Below are 21,176 nucleotides of genomic sequence, written 5' to 3'. Positions count from 1 at the left end.
TTGTCATTTGGGAGGTATTGTCATCGGCAGCCGGCCAGTCTCTAATTCGCACAACATTCAGGTCGCGTTGTCGGCTCATTTCGAAAATATACATCATTATGACGCTATTATGGTATTAGTTATGCGCAATCATCGCTGATTTTGAAGCGTTTTGTACGTTAACAGTGTTGCCACGACTTCAAAAAGTAAATTGTCAAAAGTCGATACAAAACATTACCAGAAATGGCCACCAGGGTTAGTATATAAAACGGGTTACGAAATAAAGCTGACTTGTGACAAGGGGGTACCTGAGGTGGAGGAAATGCTGTGACGTAACTGAAGGGAAGTTGATTTGGCAATATTGAAGCTGTTGCCAAGTTTCGACTCTGTGAGTAGTCGTTCGTTGGGGAGTGACAGCTGGTTAGCTTGTCAGTTCTGTACGACAGTTATTTTAAAATAATCAGTTATCTGGAAGATGAATATTTCATCAATTTTACTATTTTCTTTAATGCTGATTTTTGTGTTCTATTTCCTAGGCGTTATTAGTATTTGTTGAAAACTTACTTATTACACAACTGCTGGACAATGGAATAGTAATGTGACTTACACTTGCAGTGGAAAAGTATCCATAGGTTTTCCAGGAAACGCACATCATAATAAGTGTTGTCATTCAGTACTTTTCCTGTTTCAGTAATCAAATTTTAGACTTAACGAACGCAACATTTCAAATATAAGGGTATTTCTTCAACATACGGCAATATTTTGAGGGAATATTCTAAGGATATTTTGATCTTTGATGATTTTTAATAGAGCGCTCTGTTTCGAAGATACGGAGCGAAAAAGAATTCTGACAATAACAACTTATTATCAAATCAGAAGGTGAAACTTGTGCAAGCTGAAAATAACGAAGTTTTACCTTTCAACGTATGATTCCTAACACGAGTTAGTAGACGATAGCAAGTGAAAATCGATCGTTCAGCCTGCGGCTTGAACCACCGAGTCACACATCGGTCGATTGAGAGAGTGAACAAAACACCCACGTTGAACCGCCCGGCTACTTTGTGTATGTACATATTAATATCATAGCTACCATAAGCCATATGTTACTTTTATAGGATAATGATACTAATAATGTACATACATAAAATCATTATTTTTAAGCCACGTTTCACATAATAAATGAATATCACGTGTTTCCTGGTTAGATGTTTATACTACTGTCAACAGTATATGTCGGTGCCACACAAAATACTGAGCGTCTTTCCGACGAGAGAGGAGTAGCCTGCCTTCCGCTGACGTGTGCGTGAGAGAAAGGGAAGCTAGACAGACTGGCAAAGTAACGCGTTGGGTAACTAAGCAGTTTTACCTTCCATATCACTTCAAAATCATTTCAGTTCAACTTTGGCGCTATTTTCTCTTCAATGCCGTCATAAAGATGGCGCCGGATTTTGTAATAATTCGTAATCCCTCCCAGATGCTATACCTGAAATAAGACTGCAACATAAAACGGGAAAAAATCATATATAGGTTATTTTAGAAAAATAAATTTGAACCACAAGATCTGCAACACTGTACATAAACTCGAATGGCGAAAGAACAGTGGTTTGAGGATTCGATTGCGAAAGAAAGAATCAAAATTGCTGATTGCAGAAAACTATCGAAAGTTTAATGAAACGAGTCGGTTATTATACTATTGAGAATTGTTTCGAATCAAGGTCCTACGCGATATTGCAAAAAGATTTGAGGTGGGTTCCTCAATTTCATAAATTCGTTCAACTTTCGACTGAAATCTGTGTATATAATAATAATAATGAAATTCGGGATAGACCAATGTGCAATGGTCGATCTCAAAAGAGGACGATGCGGGGACTACGGAGAGGATGTGCAGCTCGTAGATGGAAGCATCTTACACCATCTGGTTGCTGGAGAGACGTATATTTACCTCGGGGTGGAACAACGCCACTCACAAGAGGTAACTGCAGTGAAAAACTCTCTCCGCGGCAAGTATCAGCACAAACTTCGACAGGTCTGGTCATCGGAACTGTCGGGGAAGAACAAAGTTGCTGCAACAAATATGCTTGCCGTTCCAATCTTACTCTATTCGTTTGGAGTAGTAAAGTGGACTCGGGAGGAGCTGTATCAACTCGACGTAAAGACCCGAAAAATAATGCATCTCCATAGAAGTTTGCATCCCAAATCGTCCGGTCCACGGTTGTACTTCCCCCGACAACAGGGAGGCCTTGGACTTTTGAGTTTGGAGTGTCTACATGACAGAATGGTGCTGGATACAGCCTGTAAAGTCGTCAGGAGTTCGGATCCCCTTTTCTGCATGGTCCATGACCATGAGAGAGCAGGAATTGGAGCATTTCTCTTTAGGGCAGCTGCCCGAGCAGCTGATGAACTCGGTATAGTTTTCGATTTTGAACGAGGTGACCACAACTCTGTCACCGAGTTGGAACCCGTTCAGCAAAAAGCTCAGATAAAAGCCGCAGAGATTACCTTACTTCTCTGGAAACACAAGGATAAGCCAATGCATGGGGTCTTCTTCAAAGCGCCTGACCTTCGCTTTTTTCAGATCGAGTGGGCTGAAGTCGGAAACTGAGGGGTTCATCATGGCTTGCCAGGATGGTGTCTTCAACACCTTACTCTACCGCAGTCGCGTGATGGGTATAGAGGTTTCTGACACAAGGTGCAGGGCCTGCCGCGAGGCGCCCGCGACCCTAATGCACTTGCTAACAGCATGTTCAGCATATGTGGTCTCGGCCTATATCCATCGACATAACGCGGCCCTAAGAGTGCTATAATACCATCTACGGCACTCTTACGGTATTGACGAGACACCGGTGTTGCCCTACGCTCCGGGGAATATTGAATCCGTTGTGGGAAACGAGAAGTGCCGAATTTATTGGAACTATTCGTTCCCCACCCTCAAGCTCATACAAGCTAATAAGTCTGATGTGGTCCTTCTCGACCACCAGAGCAAAACGATATTTGTCGTGGAGTTTTCAGCTCCTGGCGAGATGAATATCGTCAGAAAAGACGAGGAAAAACCGATAAATTATCGAGATTCTATCCGCAGACTCTATCCAGATCACTCTGTTAAGATGGTTGTTCTGTTTATTGGAGTCCTTGGTGGAATGATGGTCCTCTATACTCTCGAATCTTAAAATCACACCAGCTTACCGCACTAAGGCAGAAGGCTGTCATTCTTGGCACACTGCGCTTGCTCAGGACACATGATTCTCGGACCCAATGATCACTTACCCCACGGTGTGGGGAGTGGTCATTGGTTGATAATGCTGGCGCGCCCTCCCGAATGTATCGGGGATTCGGAGGATAGGGCCTGACCAGCGCACACCACGGTGAAGGAAAAAAAAATCTTTCCCGCCGAACCCTTCTACAGATATATCGTGCAGAAAAATACCGTGAAAGCTTGAAGTTTCTGTTGCCTGTACAATGCATTCAAAAGAACTATCGATGAGCTCATAAGAGATTAATTGAAATAACTTCTAGGAGAGAGAGAGATTCACTAGGCTACTGGTTGACTTGTAAATTAGTACAGATAAATTGTCTATTTTCAGATATTCTAGAACTTCTTCGAGATAACTATCTGTTGAGGGTCACCATGATGACCTGGATGATAAACCTTTGTGAGAGTTATGGTCGAGTGAATCTTTTTTACCAAGTATGAAAAAATGTTTTCATCGGAGAAACTTCAATTCATTTATAAGAGGACCATTCGCCAAAAGCTCAATAACAACTACCTTCAATACCATCATAAATTATGTTCACAGTTCATTTATGGAGTTGAATTTGTTCATAGTTTGTTAGCTAACAACTATATTTCTACCAATTCTGCAAAAATGAATCGTACTTAGTTGCCTTTGTAGACATAAGTGAACATCCAAACGTTTGTATTGACTGAGGAATGTGTCATCTAGGTGCTTTGATTTTTCTGATATGTTTCAAGAGAGGCAATCAAAAATGTTCGAAAATATTTCGAAAAGAAAAACAAGTTTTGGATACGAAAAAGCTTCTGAAACGTCAACGTGTTTGTTTAAAAAAATGCAGAGTATAAAAGTTAAGTTAAATCATTCTACCTCCGTTGATAGCAACAAAGTGATGAACAAAATGAAGTTACTGACCAATTGGGTTCCTTCCTCGGTGGTCATTTTGTAGGACAGAAAAACAGGCCACATAATCGAAAAAATTAAGAGTGACATCGAGACTGATTCGTGGACTGACGGAACTGGCGAACAGGAATAGGTTGGTAGGTAAAAGGTTTGTTCTGGTTCAACGAAATTCAGGTTCTAGGACGTCAGTATCATGCGCAGTTAATATAGAGCGTTCTGGTTTATTAGGGATGAGTTCGGATTGATGAATCCTCTGTTCTGGTTTCAACTACGAAATGATCCTAAACTGTCTTGAACCATCCTGAATCGTTCTTGTTCTCGAGGCTGAACGGTTGAGAACTGATCCCGTTGTTAATGCGCATTCATGTGGAAATTTGTTTTTTTTATATGAATAATTGATGATTGAGGTTAGATAACATTTGAACTGACTACAAGGATACGCTACATAACAAAATGGACATGATCAACAGTATTTTCTCGTCTTCATTTCTTCATATATACAATAGGTGGCGCAGTGGTCTCCTCAAAATGAGTTCTGACTATTTCGGGCTGTTTGAGATTTTTTTCTTGTACTCATCATGTCTTGCGCAGTTTCCAAACAGTTTCGGATGTTAGAACCAGAACAAACCTAAAATTTAATATTCGCAGGTCATGAAAATGCTGATGAATGTGCTTAACAAAGGCCATTGTTGCCATCTCCATATACGAGCACATTTAGGGAACCACAATCATTTGTAATGGAAATGGATCAATAAGAAATGCTGAATTTAATATGAATATATAATAGGAGAAATCTTTATGAGGAGACTGTATATGAACTGAAGAGCTACTATACTAGAGCAGAGATCGTCCCAGAAAGAATACAGAGCTTCTTATTGGAGTACACCTGAACAGACGCCTCAGCTGCAACCAATGTTATGCAAGGAAAGAAACAACCCTTCATGTGTTATGAAAATATACACTGTAAAAAATATTTTACACCATCTAACACCAGCTGACACCGACTGGTGTCCATATAGGTCCTCATTTTTTTAGTGACAAATAACACCGACATATTTTACACTACTAAAAGGATCATGGGGCACACCAAATATGGTGTTATTCACAACACATATTTTATTTCAAATTAATATTCCTTTTTTTGATTTTGAGTTCACTCAGTGTGTTTTCAAATTTTTATGGTGAATATTATAAAAAATTTTGGTGTAAAATTCAATAGTTTTTGGTGTGCATAAACAACAAAAATGTTTCCTTCAACATTTTTGTAGTGCGATAAAACACAATTTTGGTGAAATGTTACAAAATAATAGTGTGAATTTACACTACATATGGTGTGAATTTACATCAACTGGTGATGTTTTTTTCATTTTATGGTAATATTTTTAATATTCAAGTGTTTTTTTAAATTCAGTTTTAAGAATGTTATTCCTGACAGTGGTTCATAGCACTCTCTCGGTGTAAAAAAGCACTATATTCGAGTGGTCTCTCTCTTTAAATATTTTGGGTGTAAATTTACACTAGATAGTATTATATTATATTCTCCTGGTGCAAAATTTATCTTTTTTATTTCGAATGCATACTAGCACCAGTGTTTCTGTAAAAACATTTCGTGTAATTATCAACTTAATTTAATGTATTTGTAAAATACATTAAAATGATAAATAATAAAAAAACACCGGTTGTGGGTATGAATTCGAAAGAGTTACTCAAGAAATTAAATTCGCCTGACAAAAACAAAGGAAAACAAACATGAATCATGTACAAATTCCATTTATTTTCAAAATATGTATCTGTGGAAAACATATTTTCCTCAAATAAAAATAACGTTTACATAATTAATTTAGAAATAATAGCTCTTTTGAAAAGCTAACTGAACATGATTTTTGTTGACAATCGGTCAGATACCAAAATATCAATAATTCAACTTAAGAATATTATTAAATAAAAACAGATTTTGGAGTTCTTCAGTAAGATTCATTTCCTCTGATGTTATCGAAACATTCTGGTCATGAAGGTGTTTGGCAGGAGGATTGTTTCTCTCTATTTTATTTATTCTATTTAAAGTTGTCAGTCGATTTTCAGGATACCCTCCATTTGTGCTCGGGTTGAAAAAAATTTCCTAAAATATTACATTTTCATTTTACATCTAAACACAAAATTCATCAATTATGAACTCACGTAATCCCCTGTAGAACTTTCCGAATTTGTGTACCTACACTGGGAAAATTTCAACAAATTTTTTTGCGCACTCCATTTTTGCGCTCTTGGGTACTGCACTCCCATATTTTTCATAAAGCACATTTGCAGCTATGTTAACTAACTGTATTCTGCTTCTGTCAGTCAACAGTTTATTCTTCCGGTACTGGTCTATTATGTACTTGTCCGCCGCCACTAATAATTTGTGTTTGTAGATCCTATAAAATAATTATAACAATGATTTACATACATACATTACATAACAATGATTCTACATAGTGAGTACTTAAATCTACATCTGAAATATTTTCCATTCTGGAGCTAATTGAAAACGTATATGTAGAGCTATTAGTTCTATCAAATATATCAGTATCACATATTGCCTTAAAAGTGGAATCTACAAAACAAAATCCGTATTTGTAATTAATTTTTTGATTTAAAAAGTCACAGTATATTTTTGAAAACCTCGAATTCAAACGAAATAAATTACATTTTGTGAGAAAATATATTGGAAAAAAATGTATTATTCACCTGACAATATGTCCAAAGGAGCTAAGGTCTCGGAAATCGGATCAGAATCTAAAAATATCCTCAAATAAGGTTCTTCTTTAGATTTGCAGAAAAATTACAATAAATCGTCTTCAATTCCAGTGAATTCTTTTTCTTTTTTAAAAAATTTATTTCACTATGAATACCCACCTTTTTTTACTGAAACAAAGACAAAAACTGTCATAATATAAAAAACAGATAGTTGGTGTAAGCGGTATATTTTCTGAATCGGAATTTTGCTGTCCTACACCAGGGGGTGTTGAACCACGCCTAGGAGTGTTGGTTGACACTGAATCGGATTTTATGCAGTTACAAACTAGTGGTTAATCATCAATTCCAAACTTTTATTTCATGTAAAATATTAACGGAAAAACGTGAAATTAGACACATGTTTTTTTAAATCACCTATAAAATCTAGAAGTTGACTGAGTACAGCTTTGAAATCAATATTATACGTATGGAAGTTTAACTAACCATAATTCGCTGAGAGAGTGGTTAAGTCCACTCTCTCAGCATGTGAAATGAAATTTTAGAAATACTTACTTGCAGATTTGATTACTTCTGGAGCCAAAATTAATTTTCATGCACTTCATTGTTCAAATTTCCACCAGAGGAACAATTGCCACAGAAACTGAATAATGCACCACTGCGATGTAAAACAGGACTACTGAATGTGATGTAGGATACCTTTTATAGGAATTGCTAGCGTTTTCTATATACACCAGTGAAATTCCTTCCAGAAGTTTTAAGTTTCAAGATGTCTGATATCCAATTTCACTATACACAATAACGCCAACCAAGCCCAAACAATAATTGGTTCCCAATAGCGAATTTTTTACAAACAGACGTCCTACTGAGTGTAGAATTTGGAGTAACTCTTTCAAATCCACGGCTGTTTGACTGATTTGATACGATCATAACAGTGGCGTTATTACAGCGTTGCCAGTAAAATAGGAAAATAATAAGACCTCAGTCAAATAAAAGTTCAAATAAATTTTTTGTTATATAAAGTAAGTGTTTATTTTGTATCAATTGAATGATTATTTCTTCCGTCAAATAGTAATTCCACAGAAATCCTGGAGGTTTCAAATCTAGGTAACATTTTTTTCTCAAAGGAAACATGTGAAATGTTCAATAGATACCACTTTGTAATTTTATAATCTGAGACAAATCTTTTTCCTAGTGTCCATGATGATGATGATGTCCATGATGAAACCTGTGATAGATCGAAACAGCTCTGTCTGATATTGGATCATGGATGGAATGCTTCGTTGCTTATTAATTTCATAACTCTATGGTTGGCTGGAAGAGCAAAATGTTGTTCTATGAACAAAATTTTTTAACTATACCATTGTATTGATTGGTATACATATTAAGATTGTGCCGGTGGGATCCTTTCCACGAAGCTTCGACCCATTCGGAGGGCGCGCTGGCGATGGCTAATGACCACTCCCCACAGCTTGGGGTAGGTGATCACTGGGTACGAAAATCATGTGCTCTGAGTAGACGTAATGAGCCAAGAATGTCACCCTTCTGCATTTGTCCAGCCAAGATTTCTGCCGTATTGCGACAAGCCGGTATGATCTTAAGATTTTAGAGTAGAAAGAGCATCATTCCACCAAGGACTCCAATAATCAGAACAACAATTTCAACAGAGTGGTTTGGGTAGCGTCTGTGAAGTTTGAAGAATAAATCTCGATATTCCATCCGTTTTTCCTTCTCTTTTCGAACGATATTCGCCTTACCCGCATCTGAAAACTCCACGACAAATATCGTCTCACTTTGATGTTCGAGGAGAATTACATTAGGCTTATTTGCTTGTATCAGCCTGAGGAGAGGAAAAATGAATAGTTCCAATAAATTCAGCACTTCTCATTTTACAAAACGAATTCAATATCCCTTGGAGCACTCGACCTGAGAAAAGCAAAGGTCAGGTGCTTCAATTAGCCGAGGTGTTCAATGTTGTTAAATAAGACACCATGTATTGGTCTGTGTAGCTCTGTGGCCTCAACTCCATAGAGCTATTTAAAAAATATTGCCTAATGAAATATGGCAGCACTGTCAGTAAATGAATAATAAACCAAATGAGTGAATTGAAGTACTACTCTGTGCCACTAGTAGGGGCCTAATGGATAAAATGTTTCAACCGTAAAAGAATTTTAACATTATAAATAACAATGTGCAGAAAAAATAAGGACAATTATGACATACAAGAGAGGTTATTTTTTAAATCTCTGCACCATATTTCAGAATATATTAATTACTCCTCAAGCATGAACTATCTTGTTAACTGTCCACTTATTATTTTTATCAATTTTTTTTTCAAATTAAATGTTACAAATATATAAAGTCCTCATAAAAATAACACCTAGAAATGTTTATTTCTGCAAAAATATGGTGTTTCTTACAAATTAACATTTTAGTGATCAAGAATATGTCATATTTGCATACGATATTTACTCCTAATTGTAATAGTGTAATAAAATTAGTGTAACTTATTAACTTTGGTGTACTTTGTGATACCAGGTTTAAGGTAACACTAAGATATGTGAGAGTTTGTGAATGTTTCTTTCACAAACTGTACAAAACACCGCTATTGGATTAATCACTACATAATGGAACACAAGTTACACCATATTATTATCATCTTGATAAATATGGCAGATCTATAATATTTTGGTGTTATATTCAATCGGAGTGAATTGTGAAAACTCGTTTAGTAAAATTACACTCAAATATTTTTTACTGTGTAAGTCATAGGAAAATAATAATCAAACAATCCATGTTCCTATAAAACTGACAAAACTAGTACAGGGACATGATGGTTGAATTGAGTGTCAGACAAAGGCAATGAGCATGAAAGGTAAGTTTTTCCATAAACTCGAGAGAAAGTGACAAGTCAGATGGTTTCTAACTAGCATCAAATTTCCTGCAGTTAACTTTTCAGTTTGAGGTTAGAAAACTTTGGAAAGCTGTAGAAATACCATCTTTCGGAATTGTTTTAAGAAGCAATGTCTTTTACTTTTCATGAATTGCTAATTATATTTAATAAGATAATAAAACTCAGACATCTCCATTAAATATTTACAGGTTCGATTGGATATGCTAATCCAACCCTGCACCTTTCCCTCGTCGTCGCCCCCTCACACGTATAGCCTTTCTTCTCATATTGTTTCGGCAGCAGACGTGAGACAGGCAATAAGTCTGCACAAGCTGCACCTCCGCAGCCGTCACGGCAAGATGATTGATAATCACCTGGTCCAACCGCCGCTGACGTCACTTCATTAACTTCGCCTAATGAAATACCACGGTTTTACTAATTGAATGTCCGTGTACAGCATAATAGGATTCCCGTATCAAACCAACGCGAAAACTTGATTAAATTAATATTATCGACGTTGTTACGACCGACCGCGTATACGAGCGGGGGACGTAGTGCTTTCGGGTACGGAAACTGATAAATCAACGAAGGAGAGAAATGACAGTAGACATGAGGTTATTCAACTGTTCGATGGAAAGTTGAAATAAAAATACCGTGTTCCACTTTGGCTTTTTAATGTATTAAATGTCGTCATTCTTGAAATTCACGATACCCTACAATTGTAGGGTGGACATTGGAACCAACAAAATTGGCAGGGGCAAAGCTAGTTGAAAAAAACGAAAAAGATAACAGCCCCGAATTAAAAAGGTCATCTTATCAAATTCTTGAATAATCAAGCACCTACATCTGAAAAACTTTACAGGTTATGCAGAGAAGCCATTAAAATCCATAAAAATAAAACAGTAGCTCCATACAGTTTGGCTATCTGCCAATAATGACAAGAAAGTTAATCATTGGAAAACGTCGTCTAGGAATTCAACCATTCAGAAATATTATAGAACTTGGTTTGTCTTTAACTGAAGAAATTCTAGCTTCCTGGTCGAAAGAAAAACATTCGTTACTGAGCATCTTCCGAACTCAAGATCCCAGAATGTAATCCTTGCCAATAGTTTTCTACATAAGTTGAATGTTCAGATTTCGCGGGCTACATACATTCCATTAGCGATTTTTTCTTATAGGAGGTTGATCCGCTTTGTTACCTAAAGCGTAACGGCACCTGTTTGTCTGGCTTTCCTTTTTCTCACACATACGTCAGCAGAAGGCAGGCTCCTCCTCTCTTATCGGACAGACGTTCCGTGTTGAGTGTGCGTTAGATATATACTGTTGACAGTATTGAAAAAATCAACAAGCACGTATTATTCTTTTATTATGTGAAACGTTGCTGAAAAAACAAGATACTAATTTTGTGTAGGTTCATTATTAGTATCATTACTAAATACTACAAAAGTAACAATTGGCTTGTGAAAGTTATAATATATGTACATATACATTTTAAGTTATCACTTCTGTCGGGCGTCCCGAGACGCACATGTTTTTTTTGTAATATTATTCCACAAGAGTACATTTTCTTCTCTAAATAACTCGGGAACTACCAGCGCCAAATTACTTAGAACCATTTTAGTCAATAACGCTTCACAATCAGCTCACATTGGATACTTCAGTAACAAGCTTGTGAAAGAAGTTTCTGAACAACTTTGAAAACCTTCGAACTTTGACTACTATTACTCTTTTAAAATGTATACCTTTCAGACGACAGTTATGAAAATAATATGTCATATTGGATTCAGAGACAGTTTTAGACCTTTACTCATTAGAAATGAAGTATCTTTGGCATTCCGAGAAACAAAATTATCAAGTCACTTTGTAAAGCTCTGGTTCAGACTGAGTAGATGTCGGAGTACTTTTTTCTGCTCTTTTATAGTATTAATAAATTTGTTTGAAGGTGAGTGACGATGTTTCATGATGAATTTCATTAGTTCGGGCTTCCATTTTCTGATTTTATGTAAAATGATTTGAAATCCCTGAAAGAGCTAATGAAAAAAGAAGAATCAAAAATGAATAGAAATTATATTGGATCCAAGTACAACATCAGAACTTGCTTCAGATCCGGAAACACTATCAAGGCTCCAAATCGCAGACTGCGATTCCAAGAATTGCATTTACCGAAATCCCTGTGAGTGCGGAAAATCCTATATCTGGAAACTGAGAGGCCATTGAATGTTCGCATTGCCGATCACAAGAAACACACACAGCGAGAGTAACCAGCAAATCAGGAATAGCAGAGCATGTTTGGACCCATCAACATAACATCGAGTGGTCCCAAACTGAGATCATACACAGGCAGGAACATCGGTTTAGGAAGAAATCCAATAATGTATCTAGCCAAGCTAGCATGGAGATACGCAACATATGGAAGCCCATAATCAAGCGAAAAATGGCCACTTCCCCCTTATTTTCAGGTATTCATTTCTAATTATTTTTTTTATTAGTTTTTTCAGGGATTTCAAATGATTTTATATAATATTAGACAATGAAAGTCCGAACTAATGATATTCATTAATACATTTTTTGAAAAAATATTTATCTATTGATATTTTTTGGTTTCTCAATGCGCAAGTAAACATCCAAATTGTATAATTTTTAAAACATAACCAATACAATATTTATATATTTTTCATTTCATTTGTTCACCTAACCTGTTCAAAAAATGTTATTATTGTAAGCTATGCCAAATGAATTATATTCGTAACTATCCATATATTCATGTATTCAATTGAAATCTGAAAAATAATTGAGTAGTTAAAAATTGAATGATATATAACTTTGGAAAATGTAATAGTTTGATTGAATCTTTGGCTTTTAATTAGTATTCCTGAAGATATAACAATTGTCAATTTATTGATAATATTATTCTTCAGTATACTGAAAGACACCTCTTTACTGATACTTCGGTTTAACTAGTATTTCACTTGTTGAATAATTAATGTTTTCCAATTTTCAGTATGATAATCGAGTTCACTGGAGCATATTCACACATTCAAAATAGGATTATTTCCGTAATTAACAGGCCCTGTTAATTACGTTAAAAAACTAGTCACCTTTTCCAAAACAGAAGTTATATAATTAATCAATTCCTCTTGAGATATACTAAAATATGAAGATTACGTAATGATACTGCGATAAACTTTTCTCAAACTGTTTTTTTATAACGTGTAACAGATTTTCAGTAACCAATACTTCAGGACCAAGTTGTATACAGTGAAAGTTTCAATAACTTGACTCATTTATTATCATACCTTTAACAGGAACTTTTACTCCTGAAATTTCACTTCTAGGAAAGCATTGAAGCTGAAAATGTTTCAAAGATCCATTGTTTCCCATTGATTCTGGTACGATCTGCAGAGAGAGGTCAGCTAATTATGAAAGTGAGCGGTTTAAAACCACCCGAGTAAAAAAACACTCGACCACCAGCTGTTTCAGTTTATTTTAATATACGAAGCTGACACAGGAAAGGAATTGAAATTTGTTGTGCCCCAAAAGTAAAATGAACGTATTCTTGGAATGGTTCAGATTGTTATCGAATAATTCAAACATAGAGAAATACAATAAGGTAATTTATAAGGTATCTTATAAGCTGATGAAACTAACTAATTAATCTATAGTTACCTTGAGCTACGACAATATGTCACTGATGAACAAAAACAAGGAAAGTTTTGAAATAAGTTGAGACTTTCTGAATATGTATATTCGTGACGAATATCAGATGTTTTCATAGATATTGGCGAAGAGAAATAAGAAGAGAATGATGCCAGATAGACTTGATATGAATGTGAAACACAACAGTTTTTATTAGTAGCCAGAAACCAATATTTTAATAAGACCATTTAATGTCTAATGTTATTGGAAATTTTTTCAAAGAGGAAGATTAAAAAAGAAAGAGTTTTAATTTTCCTCTTTGAAGATGATCATTTGGTGATCGAAACACGTTTCGAGGTGTTAAAAATAACGATTTGGTGTTGGGAAAAAACTTCAGTAATATTTGGTAAGTAAGAAGTTCATGGTAAATATGAATATTATAACAAGGATCATGAAGATACCAACCAAAAAAGTATCTAAAGTTCTGTTCATGTGCCCTCACAAACATGAAGTACACTGTTATATAATTGATAACTGACCAATGAAAACACGAAGTAAAACTAATATGACGTGATATTATATTATCCGAAGACTAAGAATGAAGTTTGTTGTAAATAACTCGAGCAAGTGAGGACCATTTCGTACGAGTACAATATTTCACTGTTATGAAATATGTACAGAAATATTTCAAACAATAATTTATATGTGATGGATACTCAAAATGACAAAAAGAAATTTGAAAGCTTCGAAAAATATTTTACATTTCTGTTATTTTATTCAATTCACAGTAGTTTCGGGATTGGGTGGGATAAAAGACGAAAAAATGCAGTCGATGTCATTTGAACCGACGTAGAGTTCTACCACTACTCCGTGGAGTTTCTCACAAATCAGTACGATACCGATGCAATGTATTTCTGGTTATTCTCATTTCCCTATTAGGTGTCTTTTGAAAAATATCAAATTCTTCTCCACATTACAAAATTTTGATAATATAAACTCATTTTTTTCATTTTCTTAGTATATGTTTTCGTTACTGTTTTCATTAGGAACTATATTTTGAAATAAGTTGTCAGTTCTATGATTAGGTCTGACGTTTGAAAACATAATAATATTGACGAGTAGTTGAACTCTCAAAACTTAAAATAAGTCAAACACAACTGTGAAGTAATAAATTTGCTGTCATTCGTGTGTTATGGATAATTTTGGTCATAGAAACATTATATTATGTAGATTTTAGACTTCTACGAAAATCTTAGTGAAAAGAACAGGCGTATAATGCTATGTAACTTTATTCAATCCCTGGAAAATGTTTCATATAAATTAAACAAATGAAAAACCTTTCCGAAACGTTTATTTCTAAAACAGTAATTCCAATGGAGTCATGCTCTGATGATAATTTTGATGAAAACGGGTATATCATCTGCAAGAAATGTGGTCGTTGCTTGTGATAATAAAGTTTGTCGACGCGAGTCAACGGACGAGCGTTGTGAATCATTCGAGCGAATAATGACCATTTCTAGCGACTGATATCAGTAATATTTCAAAATACCATTAATTTGTGAGAGATATCCCGGAAAGTAATATCATAAAATTTCACAACAAAAAGGATAATACAAGCCAAGAACACTTTCTATTTTTATTTCCTTCAATTTCAAATAGTTTGAAAATTGGATAGTTGAAAAAAAAATGTCAGTAGAATCTGAATCCAAGAATTCTCTATTACAAGTTTTGTGTCAAATATGCCACTAATGTATATACCAGTGTGACATAAAACCATTTGGAAGTTCAAACAACTTTAAAAAGCAATATCTTCGCCGCATAAAGAAACATTTCTGTTGTTGTACACACGTTTTCACTTTCGCGTCTACTTCATCCGGGTATACGTTAAAAACTATATATTTAAAAACGAACTGTCAGTTCAACGGTCAAGTTTGACATTTGAGAACATACTATTTTGAAGTAGAGAAGCCTCAAGGCTCACTTGCAATAGGAAATAATTGAAACATGACTTTCAAGTAATGAATTTGCTCTTTTGAAGTTGGAATCGAAGAGTCATGAGTGACTTATGAAGCTGGTCAACTGTGAGTGGTTCGAAGGTGTCAGATATGATCATTTTGCCTACTTGCTCAAGAAAAAACTCGCATAGTTGGCACTACGTAGTTGATTAACTGTTCCTCATTAGGGCTGAGGAAGGCCATTGTACCAAAAATAAACCAAATATACTCCACTGAGGAAGTATAAATTTGATCCCACAATTATTTTACCTGATCTCAACTGAAACTCCAAACATTGTTGTAAACTATCAGTTGTATATAATTTTCAACATATAAGTTTTCAGTTGTTGCCCGCGGCTTTGCGTGATAACTTTTAAAAGATTCGCCCAAATTAGTTTCTGTAAAAGACGAAGATTATCTATATTGAATACTTAAAACAACAATTGCATAAATGATCATAAGAATTTGACAGAAATTCTAAAATGTACATTGTAAAACAGTATCCGATTCAGTTGTATTTATGGCTCAGTATTTTACATATAGTATCTACCACATAAGAGGTAGATATATGTTATCCCGGACATTTACTTAGAAATATTTAAGATACATAATTTTATGATACATTATCTGCAGGTAACTCCAATGGTATAGGCAGCGCACGCCAAGATAGCTCCCTCAGGGAGCAATAATTTTTTCGACTTACTTAATACTTATCATTATATTATGACCAAAATAACACAAAACCTTTGCAAATTGTAGCCTATATTTTATTCTGATGTATTAGCTGTATTTATATAAAGTTTCATCTAAATCCGTTGAGTCGTTTAGGCGTGAAAGAGCCACAAACTTTCATACATACCTACATCCGTTCTCACAAACTTTTACATTTATATCAGTGTATAGATATAGATAGATAGATTATACACTTTTGAAAAACTTTCAACTCCTCTTTGTCCTGCGACCTACTCCACTGTTCGAAAGAGCGGGCCAGTCTTGATTAGGTTTCTGCTTAATTAATGAACCCCCTCCTCCGCCCTGGCCCCACGAATTTTCATTTCCTTCTATTCGTTGAAATTGCGTGTCGGCAGATTGGACTCTCATTTGCATTCCACCCTCCTCGTGCGGAAAAATAACGGAGATAATGTCCGAAGGCCCCTCTCTATATGCGGTGATATATGTCGGTATGCTAATAGTCGACCGACGAAACTCAAGGTAAAAGAAATTCGTGAGGTCGATTTTCTCACCAATAATTTCATCATTGTGTGTTTTTTCATTTCTGCAAAAGAATTCATCATTCCAAAAGATGAACTCAACCATGTTGACCATGTTACCAAGTTGACTTGAATGATATCTGTGTCAGTTGGCCGTCAAGAAGTTATTTCCTTGGTTTCAGTAAAACTGGTTGTTTAATTATCTTATAATCCTTCATATCGATTCATTTTTCAATCGAAAGGCTCAAAAATATTCAACACCAGCTTAACATTTATCCAAACCACCTAGACCACAGATCAATGACGTCAAGATTTTGGAGACGTTATTCATTTTCTCAGATCTTTAAGTATGGTGGCTACCGGAATGTCGTCTATCAGACCTTGAATCATGTTAGTTTCGGCTTCTCATGAACAAATTTCCACGACGTCCTGATAGATAAAATTTTGCAGATGGCAATATGCTTCATGAACCTTAACATAAAACGGATCCACTTGTTTACCTAAGCAAGTGAAGTCAGCATTCGGGATCATTCTAAGGTCATGCTGTTGAGCTGGGCGTTGACATATAGAATTCGTGATAACTCTTCAATATCATCAAACATTCCAGGCTCAAAATTAGTGCAATGTGCTTTGAAAATATTATAAACATCGTATTGTGCTTCCAAATAATTCTGGATGATTCTTCGCCTCTCCACAAGTGGCAACTCTGTTGAAGGAACGCCTGTGTGATCCTTCTTTACTGTTTACAAATTTCACCAGTGCATATCAACATTGTTGTTCGTGAGTGATGTTTTTATTGAAATACTGATTTTAAAGTTGTATTTGGATTATATATGAAGTGATGATGGTGCTTTGCTGTTGGGTTTCTGAGCAATTCATTTATTCTAACCAAAATTTGAACTTTTATAGGTAGGTGAGTACCAACACAACAAAGTTTGTAACTCATTGGTGCCACAGTGGGTATCCAACTTGCTATGAAGAAGCATTTGTATGATGAAGACCTCATATGGTCATTGGTAATTCATTAGAGCTGTTGAAACTGATTTTGAATGAATATTTCCACACTAGAATCCATCATGAAACATCCAGTAAGGAGTCAGGAGCATTTTAACAAACATTGTATACTGTAGGGTGGGAATTCATTAATTTTATGGATTTCAAATCTACTTATTGTCTCTGAGTCATAATTTCTATCCTGGAAGTCACTATCACCACAACTACCGAAGTGATATTCTTCAAAGCGAAATATTTGATCAATACCGATCAATGTCTCAACAGGTATCTGTTGCAGTACCTGTTTCGGGGCCTGATGTGAAAGACCCCAGCGAGAATTTTCAAAAAGTGTTTTCAGAGTTAACCGTTTTGCACTCAATCTGTTGTAGAAAGGAAAATTGAAAAATTCTCTGTGTTTACGATTGGTCGCAGTATTTACATATAAAAACTCTCTTTCGAGACATCTACGCTCTTCAACTTCTAAATAATGCTTGTTAATTTTTCAACTTCTTCGAGTCGAACTCAACAATTACTTGTACTGTCACAAGAGCTTCCCATTATTCATCTAAAATGGATTGAACTGTCTGCTCTCATTGTTTATCAACTAATGTACGCCGCAGTTTGTTTTGCATTAGTCAGCTTTATGTTTCCGATGATCGCAATAAAGTCGTCACCCCAGAGAGTAAAGCCGAATGCAAATGAACCGAGTATCACGACTGCAACGTCCAGTTCTAGGTGTGAAGGGTATATGTCGTGCGATTGAGAAATGCCGTCACTGCTCGTATTTTTCTGCGACGGCTTAATGAACTAGTTCACTCGCGATTAGAATGTGACTAGTTTCACTAAACCCTCTAAACAACCGCATATTCTAACCGCCAACGCTGGTTCGTGAGAAAAGAAGATTGCCTTATCGTGTTTCGCTCGTGTTATTGCGACCAGTTTACTTATGCGATGTTCTTTCTAGTTTACTCTTTATGGTTGACACGTTTACACTAATATCAGATGAGGAAAACATCGCAGCTTCGAGGCGTCGACAGCTGAACTTCATTAGACTGACTTGTGGTGCGAAATAAACGCCGGCTTGAAATGTGTGGGAGAGAATGTTGATGGTGAGGTATCCAGAATGGCCCAACGATACCGGTTCAGGCATCGTAAAATGTATTGAGTATTAAATGTACCGTTTTATGATCGAAAAAGTATCTCCCAATATACTCAAATGAAAATATTTCAGAAACTTCAAATGACTGTTTAAAAATAATCCGTTCGTTGAAGGCTGTCTTCGATGTCACAAAAATACATTTGAGCACCAATGAATCACCTCCATTTCAACTACTACAATTACTTTACTAGGTTACTTTAACCTTTCCTAGGTAGTTGCTTTCTATTAGGTGTCTATCTGTGGCACCGTAACCATCATTTTTGCGTTGGTGGTAACACGTTGAATTTTTTTTCAACGCTTTCGAATCTGTCTCTTGTATTATCTGGAGGCAGGATAAGTGAAACCTCAGTAGGTCAGCAAAACCTTCCCAATTGCCAAAGAGCCACATGTTTCTGAAAGATGAATTCGAAATATCTTGGATTGAACATAATTGAGGCATATTTAGGCTAAATGAAGTATTTGTCAGACCACTAATGCAATAATCTCCTGTTTGGTTTTATTTTGGTTGCTTCTGGAGTTTTCAAAGAGATGAGATGACAAGATCGTGTTACAGTACTTAAAAATAAGAAATACATCACTCGTCATCAAGAGGGCCCTATAAACTTTTTTAAATGAAAAGAAGGATCTTGCGATAACTCGTTTAATAGGTATATTAATTCTTTACCCAATATCTGCCTTGATTTACCATGTGTAGATGTTGAATTCTGCTATTTGTTATGTTAGGTTAGTATCTCTTGTACTGAATATCCTTTCAATGAAAGCATTTAGTGTTAATATTATTAGTGTTTTTTGCACTTCTGTAAATTAGATTTGGCGTTCCTGAGTAGTTAATAATGGGGTTTGTCTACAAATTCATTTCTTACATTTTAGATGTTTCTGGGGTAATTTCGTTAGGAGTACCTTCTATTCTTCCATGAGCTCAGGACTATACTGCACTCAATGTATTCTTTAGATTTCACGAATCCCCACAAAAAGTCCAAAGGGGTAATATCAGGTAATCTTGCGGCTCTCTTTAAACGACCTTGTCTGCCTTCACACCAGTTTCAATAATTGTCATCTAACCACTTCTATACCAGCCTGTCGTCATAAATACCTCATTTTCTTCAAACGGAATATCAGTTGAAAACTCATTTAGGTTTGTCAATTATCCAAATCAGTTAGCAGGCAGACGTGGTCTCCTGAAAGAGCCCACGTCTGCCTGCTAATATGACGCCACCTAATATGACGCCTCTAGATGTTGTTGAAAGGATATGTGACATATGAAGTGTACAATACACAAGTGCATTTTATGTCATAAGTGATGGAAAAAACTGTGCTTGCAACGAAATTACCCCAGATACATCTTTAAACATATTTTATAATTGTTTGGGAGTTAAAAATCTGTTGACAAAATATGTTTTTCTATCAACCAGTTGTCGCTCCCCTACGAAAGACAACCTTCAGGAGTCGAAACTTGTGCGAGCTAAGGACTAACGAGGTCTTACCTTTTAAAGGGTGATTTCTAATAAGGGTTAGACGATCATTCGGCCTTGCGGTTCGATCCACCGGTTCCCAGAGCGTTTGATAGAGAAATAAAACACTTGGAAAAAAATGTTGGTGGCACCCTCTGGGGGATGAGTAATGCAACACTTCTTTATCGAACACTTTCTTATCGAAAAGACGTAAATTTTCTCCAAACTTTTTTAGAAGTACAGGTGGAATTTTTCACGTCCGCACTGTATATTTAAATATTTGAAACTGATTTTGGTGGAGTAGTATTTGTTTCTTGAAGTTCAACGGGATTATTACTTTCCACAGTTCAAAAATGAAATGAAAATCTAATTAGTCAAAAATTTATAAATGAGTATTTTGTATCCATCGAATTCCAGATCGTTAGTCATCCCATAAAAGTACAATTTAATTATCTTCGAGAGATACGATGGTAGATTGAAAATGTAAATTCTTCCATTTTTATTGGCTTCATCTGATCACACCAGATGTATTGAAATACAGAAGACAAATCTCGTTCAGTGGTTTATGTGAAAACCCGGCTTTGTGATTTATCACCTTCAAGAGTGAGTATTATTATTATTATTATTCATGTTGCATTTTTCTTGTCAGGAGATACAATAGTAGTCTAGATTCTCACTCTACCAGGTACCTTGTCTTATTTTTTCCTCAGGAGCAGTAAACCGTTGTTCATTCTTGAAACAAATATTTACTTGCTGTGACATTTTGCGATTGTTATTCTATATTTTCTCGTTGTTGTATTCAGATATGTCACTTTTGATTGATTAATTTTGACAGACTTCGAATGTACCCCCATTGCTGTTAGGATGCTTAACATTCATGAGTAACTGATATTCGATAGATTTTGTAATAGTCTATTGGTGGTTATTCAGTGATATATTTTACAGTATTGATAGTAATATTTGATGTTTCTATTCAAACCATTGTATTACTGAA

The 21,176-nt window shown here is 35.6% G+C and overlaps 1 long non-coding RNA gene across 2 annotated transcripts; it reads right to left on the bottom strand.

The window, feature by feature from the left end:
• Positions 1-5,727: 5,727 nt before the first annotated feature.
• On the bottom strand, positions 5,728-9,142 carry LOC141486486 (uncharacterized). 2 transcript variants are annotated; one of them, XR_012467885.1, is made up of 3 exons: positions 7,401-9,142; positions 6,291-6,526; positions 5,728-6,231 (listed from the first exon to the last, which is right to left on the bottom strand). It is a non-coding gene; the product is annotated as an uncharacterized lncRNA (long non-coding RNA). The 2 variants fall into 2 exon arrangements; XR_012467884.1 differs by lacking the exon at positions 7,401-9,142 and adding an exon at positions 6,840-7,390 and having other exon boundaries at positions 6,291-6,705.
• Positions 9,143-21,176: the final 12,034 nt, after the last annotated feature.

Source organism: Leptinotarsa decemlineata, unplaced genomic scaffold (assembly GCF_025532065.1).
Source record: "Leptinotarsa decemlineata unplaced genomic scaffold, Ldec_3_MD MMD2_tig00026354_RagTag_RagTag, whole genome shotgun sequence".
Taxonomy (NCBI): domain Eukaryota; kingdom Metazoa; phylum Arthropoda; class Insecta; order Coleoptera; family Chrysomelidae; genus Leptinotarsa; species Leptinotarsa decemlineata.
Note: the sequence above shows the minus strand (reverse complement) of the source record. Positions and strands in the feature narration are given on the sequence as shown.